This window comes from Tympanuchus pallidicinctus, unplaced genomic scaffold (genome assembly GCF_026119805.1).
Source record: "Tympanuchus pallidicinctus isolate F22 unplaced genomic scaffold, pur_lepc_1.0 scaffold1, whole genome shotgun sequence".
NCBI classification, from domain to species: Eukaryota; Metazoa; Chordata; class Aves; order Galliformes; family Phasianidae; genus Tympanuchus; species Tympanuchus pallidicinctus.
The window spans coordinates 101435557-101443180 of NW_026294618.1; positions in this window are offsets into that span (position 1 = coordinate 101435557).

Below are 7624 nucleotides of genomic sequence, written 5' to 3' on the forward strand. Positions count from 1 at the left end.
CACTGACCCCTCCTCCCCTCCCCCCGCCTCCAGTAACAATAACAAAATTCAGAGCTATTTCACAATGCTCGAGAGCAGGTCTGGCATTTCCAGCCCACTCACAAATTCCTTCCCCCAAAAGCATCCAGGAATGGGGTTTGGCCAAACTGTGTCACAGCATCACTGGGGCACACATGGGTCACTGCAGGGCTCCTGAGTGGCAGCGATGCTCTTGCAGCAGCCCCAGGAAGCCGTGGCTCTGCATTTCAGCTTCTCCCTCCCACCTAGAAGCCAGCCAGAAAGTCACCTCCTGATTGCTGACCTGCCACTACCAAAATGGATTCCAATTAGCCAACTCACTCCCAGCTATTAGGAAAGAGACATTTTTTGTTGTTGAGTAATTACTCCTCATGAAATGGCTCACATCTCTAGTTGATTAGGTCACAACACACTGTGAACAAACTGATGTAACAGAGATATCTTTAACCTGCTAAATTAAGGCATACTTTCTCAATATAGAAAGCTTAATTGAAGCCATGCATGGGGTGCTTACTGAAGGCATCTAGACACAGAATTGTTACATTCACAAACAAACTGTGGTTGAGACTGAAAGGCAACCTGTCTGTATTCAGCTTGCATATTAATTGGAAAAAAGCTGTTTTGTCTGCTTACTTGAGGATAGGAAACGACTCAAAGTGATTGCAGCAGCTTGACACCAGCAGTTAAATATGGAATGGCAATGTTTAGATGACACGTCTGGAAGGAAAGAGGAGATTTTTTTGTTTGCTTGTTGCTTTATGTACTTTCTCCCAGCTAACGCAGGGAAGGCCTCCTCTGGTCAGGAGTACACGGCTTAGAGCAATCGGAAACACCCAAGGCTGGTTTTGGATGTAACGCCAGACCTGCCACAGGCAGGACCCCCAGAGGCAGCCCATCGGGCCCCCAAAGACCCTTTAAACCACAGTCAGCCTGGCTCACACTGGAAATCAGTTTGGTACCATTTTCTCTTCTTCCCCCCCACAAATCTCCAGCTGCCTGGAGAAGAGCAGTTCCGCACCCATTTCTGTGGAATTATCCACCCTAGTATGCTGATTTATTTCAAAATCAAACCAAATTCCTCCAGTCGGTACATACCAATGGCTTCCTGATTTTGGGGCAAGCCCTTCTATTAAAAAGGAAAGCATTTGCTTTAGGGACCATGGCCCTGAATCTCTCAAACAGTTACGCCTGTGCATCGCAGGAGCGTGCGAGCGCTTCAATCCAATGTAAGCATTCGTCCAAGCGAGGGCAACATTTCCTGTCGCAGTTAAAAACACATTATATGACTACGATGGAAAAATACGACTCCAACACAAAACCTACCTTTCCCTTCCCATTTTGGGCTTGGGGGGGTATGGGGAGGAGGAAGCACTCACAGCATAAACGTACGCGACCAGGACCCGGCTAGAGCGAGTGCCATTAACAGCTTTATACCACGTTGGCTTTTTAAGTCGGGAAGCCGACTGGGTGTCATTTAATCTCCCAGATTAAAATCACTTAGCGAATATTGCATTGTTTCACTGCTCTTGCTGGCGTTTCGGCGTTCGGGGCCTCGCTGGAGCTCTGCTGCTGGCTAACTCACCGCTAATGAAACCTCGCGCGGGAGCAGCTGCCGGAATCTGTGTCAAACTGCATCTGGCACCCATCTATCTTCCAGCCATCTAAATTCACCTCTGAAATCATACAAAAGCAGCCGCAGAGCTCCCTGCAGCCACTCCAACACACCAGTCTTTGTCTCATCAAGCCTGTTAAGCAATTTAAAGCAATTTATTTTTTTTAATTCGCCTTGTATTTTACAGTGGCAGCTTTTTCAAAAGGAGCAAATAAGTTAAGAAAAAATTGGGGGGGGAGGGGAGAGGGGAAAAAAAAGCACTTTTTTTTCTTTTCTTTTTTTTTTTTTTTATAAAAGCCTGTCAAGCTCACAGTAGACTATCATTAAACCAGTTTTGGCTGAAACTGTGTGTTTAGGGGTTTTCCAATGGAGACACTCTGGTGCCTGCAACACTCAGACAGGGAGGGGAGGCTGCTATACAATTGTTGAATTGTTGTCATGGCTGTTAAATACGCTGTAGCACAAATACCCAACAGGGCTGAAGGTCTGCAGTGCACTGGCTCTGGAGAGGTATCAAAAATACTGACATTAACTAGCAGATAACTGAGTTATATGAATACCAAAGAAAAGATTAAGTTAAAAGTTGTAAAAGGTTTATTAATTTCACTCCATCCCCTCCCCCCCCCCCTCCCTTCTTCCCCCTCACACCCTGCTCAGAGCTTAAAGTGCCCTGTAAATTTTAAATATTTGACATTTACTGAAGTGTTCATTTGACTGCGTCTCCTCTCCCGTTTGGGGTAGAACAGCCTCTTCTCTCTTTGTGCTTTCTCCAGGACAGGGGTTTTGCTCCCCTCTTAGGCTCTCAAGAGGCTGCTGGAGCAGGCAGCATGGTACAGCCAGGACTTGCTGACTAAAACAGGTTAATGAAAAAACAGGCTACTGACTGAAATTGAAACTTCTCATTTCTCTCAAGAAAAGGGTGTATTGTCAAAATAGAGCTTAACGTGTCTATTTAGCAGCTTTCAGAGAAGTGCTGCTCAAAACAGTAACACTGCAAGCTTTGCCAAGCAAGAGGAGGGGACCCAGCACCCACGCTGGCCAGGAGGGATGCAGTCCCTCGCAGGGGGCACTAACAAAGCTGGCGTGCACAGGGCACGGGCTCAGAACCATCCATCCACATATGGCAGACAGGGCTACAGGCGAGTGTGCCAGGCTGAACGTAAGGGCACTGCAGGAGGCGTTTCCTAGACGTACCTTGAATACTGCAAACTACGGAAGGAGCAAGAGAAACAGGATCTGTCAACCAGCCTAATTAGAGTGCATTTTCCCCACGCAGAACTCATACGTGTCTCTCCAGGCTACAGGGCCCTCATTTCTTGACTCAGCCCAAAAGAAATTGAACGCATTTCACATTTCCATGACAATTTGTTCTCAGCGCTTCTCAGGAAGGAGGAACACAATGTATGCGTCCTAAGAAAACATTCGTATGCTCAGATACCTGTCTCAGCTGTTAAATCCCATGCGCCCATTTCCTTTGCAGTGCATCTGTTTCAGCAGCCAGCCCTGCTTCACCATGCTCCTTGCTAACCTCATTTTAAGAACCTGAAAGCTCTCCTGCAAGCTTCCCAAAGCACCCACATAGATGAGAAATTGCATTGAGCAAAGGCTACAAGTCTGGCTGCTGGCATTGCTGCTCTTCTACCTATTAAGTGAAAAACATTTGTTTATGCCTTGCGTAGGGTCACATTAATAGGATCTCTAAAATGAAATAGCCAGTGCCGAGAGGCTGAGTGAGCATCCCAGGTGGGCCCCTTCAGCCCCTGGGTGAGCTCTGCAAATGGCCTGACAGCAAGCAGAGCAGCCCTGCTAGTACAGCCATGAGCAAAAGCACCAGAGATCAACAACTCATTTTTTACAGGCCAGCGGGCTGACCTCTGGGCAGCATTGGAACGAGTCAGCATAAAGGTGACACAGCTCCGCGCATCATTATAAATCACCCACACCAACCGGCAGAAAACCCATGTGCTGATGGAGTTAGCTTATAGCTTTTACTTCTCCCTCTCCCTTTTGCCTTTATTACCGGGGCTCTCCCCCATCCTCTCCCAGTGCCCATATGGCAGGTATCAGGAGGGGCGAGCGGAACGTTCCGGTTCCACTCACCGAGCGCCCGCACAGCGTGCATTGCTGGGTGTCACGCCGGCAGATGATGCACGCGCTGCCTGTGTCCAGGGAGTGGGTGCAGGTGGTGGTGTGTGACCTAATTCTGGGCTACTCCACTTGGGGTTGTGAGGAACGTGCAATCTAGTGATAGCAGGAGGAGAAGGGAATTGTTACTAAAGTCAGGAGTGAATCCTATTTATTGCCTCTGTGTTTTCAAAAAAGGAAGTAAGGCCAAAACAACAGCATAGCATCTCTGCTTCCAGGTCTTTGGGTGAGAAGTTCATATGGAAAAGCCTGCAAGTTAGGAATCAAGAAGCTTGGATAAGGCAGAAGGAAACCCAATTGCAACAGAGGGACAAAGATCAGCTGCGTAAGCTACAAAGAAAGGGGTATCATAAATTGCATAACTTCCTAGAATCACAGAATGGGCTGAGTTGAAAAGGACCTCTAAGGTCATCTAGTTTCAATCCCCTGCTATGTGCAGGGTCGCCAACCAGCAGACCAGGCTGCCCAGAGCCACATCCAGCCTGGCCTTGAATGCCTCCAGGGATGGGGCATCCACAGCCTCCTTGGGCAGCCTGTTCCATTGCATCACCACCCTCTGCATGAAAAACTTCCTCCTAATATCTAACCTGAACCTCCCCTGCCTTAGTTTAAAACCATTCCCCCTTGTCCTGTCACTATCCACCCTTGTAAACAGCTGTTCTGCCTCCTGTTTATACTCTCCTTTCAGTACTGGAAGGCCACAATGAGGTCTCCCCAGAATCTTCTCCAAGCTAAACAAGCTCATTTCCCTCAACCTTTTGTCATAGGAGAGGTGCTCCAGCTCTCCCATCATCTTAGTGTGAAAATCCACTACAGCAGGGTATAGAGCCACCCTCAAACCAAGCTGGAAGCCAGTTTTGGATGGTGATATCCTGTTAGTTCTCACCCACTGCAATCCATGGTTCATCACCTCTGCACTCAAGAAAACAAAGGTGAGAGTTTGGCCAGACTCCTGGTACAGCCAGACTCCTCACCATTAGCCTGCAATGGAAGTAGAGAGAAAACATTCCACAGTGGGAAATGGAAACCTTTGTTGCTTCTAATGCTCCCCAAATCTGTTTTCTTAACAGCATAGGACAAACAAGAATTCCACTGCCTTCCAACAAGCCCATTCACTCCTTTAACAAAAAAAAATCTGCTTCCCCACCTGACCATTAACAGTCACTGCTGCCAGGTGTCTCAGGTTTTCTGTCCTGTAACTGGGGCAAATGTATCATCTGTTCATTCACCAGGTTGATTTCTTTAATCATTCCTCCTTCACACGATATATGCAACAAAATGAGCTCCGTAGCAACAGGGTAAATTTTCACAGCTGACTCTCCCTCTCATAGGATTTTCTTTGGCATGGGCTGACACATCCTTGATTTTCTTGTCACTTGAAGATGTGGCTATATTTTAGAGTAACTCCTTCATCCCTAGAGGAAGCCAGCACTGTCCTACACATACAAACAACATCTCAAATTTACATCATTGCCCTCCAGTCAAAATCCAGAGGGATTCCACAGATTGTACAGAAAAGAAAATCAGAAGCAATTGATTTGCACAAAGCATACCACTCCTTTAGTTAAAGGAGATTCTCAGCTGATCTGCACGTATATTCTTGAAGTCATTGGGGTCTTTATCACCCCCATCCTATCAATCTCCTCAGCCACAGGGACAACTCTGCAGATCCCTGAAGATGTGCTGTGCACTCAGTCTGCACACAAAGCCTGTACCGAGCTGCAGCTGGTTTATGCTATGTGGCATGTACCCCTACAGGGTGCCAACCAAAGGGACCTGGACAGGCTGGAGAAGTGGGCCCTAATGAGGTTCAACAGGGCCAAGAGCAAAGTGTTGCACCTGGATTGAGGTACGTGTACAGATCAGGAGAATTCATTGAGAGCAGCCCAGCCAAGAAGGACTTGGGGTTCTGGTGAACAAGAAAGCTAAACTTGAGCCAGCAGTACGTGCTTTTGGCCTGGAAGGGCAGGGGACTGGCACACTGCAAATCATTGCAAGCAAAAGCTTCAAAACATGGAGGTAGGGATAGAAAGGCAAAGGGAAGAGGGGGATCTAAACCTGACTGTGGGAACAGGAAACTAGTTTTGGATTTTTTAGACTTCCTCTCCCCCCATTCTATCTGAATAAAAATAATTAGGACTCAGGTTTGAGTGCAATGAGTCAAGGATGGGGATGTTTGCTAAACCAGAAGCAAAAGATGATCCACTTAGAACAAGAAGTTTAAACAGAGGGAAATCGAGAGGAGAAAAAGAAGTGCAGAAACACGTGCAGAAAAGATAACAGCAGGATTTAGCAACCATAAGGAATGGGAAGAGAGATGAGTAAGGAGAAGGGAGTTAAACCAAGCGTTGCAAGCTGCTTCATGGTTCTAAGTTAGCAAAGAAACAGATTCAAATGGATGTAAACAAAGGACTGCCCATTAGGAGCCTATTTCCCAACAATCAAGCAAACTATTGCCTAGAAGTTTTAAATCCTTGACACGCGCATGTGCTAAATTACAGAAAATGTGAAACATCAGCTAATCAACAACTTGCCTTAGAAGTCCTGCCCTCAAGCAGTTACTGCGCTCAGTAGGCTCTTCTGACCATCTGTCAATATGTGTGGGAAAATAAATGATAAGGACCCCAACGCAGCAGCTCTGTAAAGGTCTGGAAGTAAAATCCATTCTGCCAACATCAGTACAACGCGCATTATGTTTGTGAGGCTTAAATTCTGCTCTTGACAGCTCCCATCCATCCGTCTCTCATGTTGAAAGTACGAGGTGGCTGTTTCTTGTGTCCCAACAGATGGTTGCAACACCACCAGGAATCTTTGCATGGCCTCCCAGAGCCATACCCTACTTGCCTTCACACCATCTTGAGTGCTGCTCAAGATGAGAGCTCCATATTTTGTTTTCACATCACCTGATATGCCTGGACCAAAGGGAACAAAAGCTGGACTGCAGAGCCTGCTCTATCGGGACTGCTGAAGCCAGGCTCTGTGTTAGGGAAAGCTGCAGCTATTCTTTGGCAGCTGACAGGTGTGCAGGACAGCTGACATTTGCTAAATAGCTAGGATCAAGCCTATAGCTTGTAAGCCAGGCAATACTGGTGCAGAAATCAAGAGACCGCACAGAGCAAATCCAATGGTGCTCTTCCCTTTTAGCTAAGAAGCAAACCTCATGCATCTACAGGGTTAATGCCAGCAACAGACTGCAGCCAGACTGCAGTTTTTGCACAGCTTTGCTGCTCTCAATGCAGTAAAGGGCAGGCAGTGACTAACAGCACAGGTAAGCGGTCTCTGCTGAGGCTTCTTAGGGTGTTTCAACCCAAATGTCCTCTCTATCTTGCAATAGGATCCTTCCACACTGACAGATCATGAGTCTCACATCTGCCACAGCGGCTGAACCACATTTCAACTACATTTTCAACTACAGAAGCTGAACATGCCCATTGCCTTCTGATGCCTACCTTATGCTAACTGGTGGTTCACTTAGCTGGACAACATTTGATGTCTGTGTTTGCCCATCTGAACTCTGTCTGTTAAAGCTCTCTCCTAATATCCTTCCATAAGCACCAGGGTGCAAGGCAGGGCACACCAGTGCCACCTACATACCCTCCTCTTGTTATCAGTGGTGACCTGGCTCTTCACAGGCTACTGTGGCACATGAACTCACCATCCCTGATCCACAGCCCTTTGGAGTGAAGGGTCTTATGCTTCCGAGCAAAGGACTAACAGCTGTGGGAGGAACTTGTAACACAAGATAGAAGAAGAGGCAGCAACCTCAGGCTTGCTTTTTCCTTACCTATATGTAGGCACCTGCATAAAGGACCTTTCATAGCTTGTCCTTCCTGTATTCATGGGCAAAGG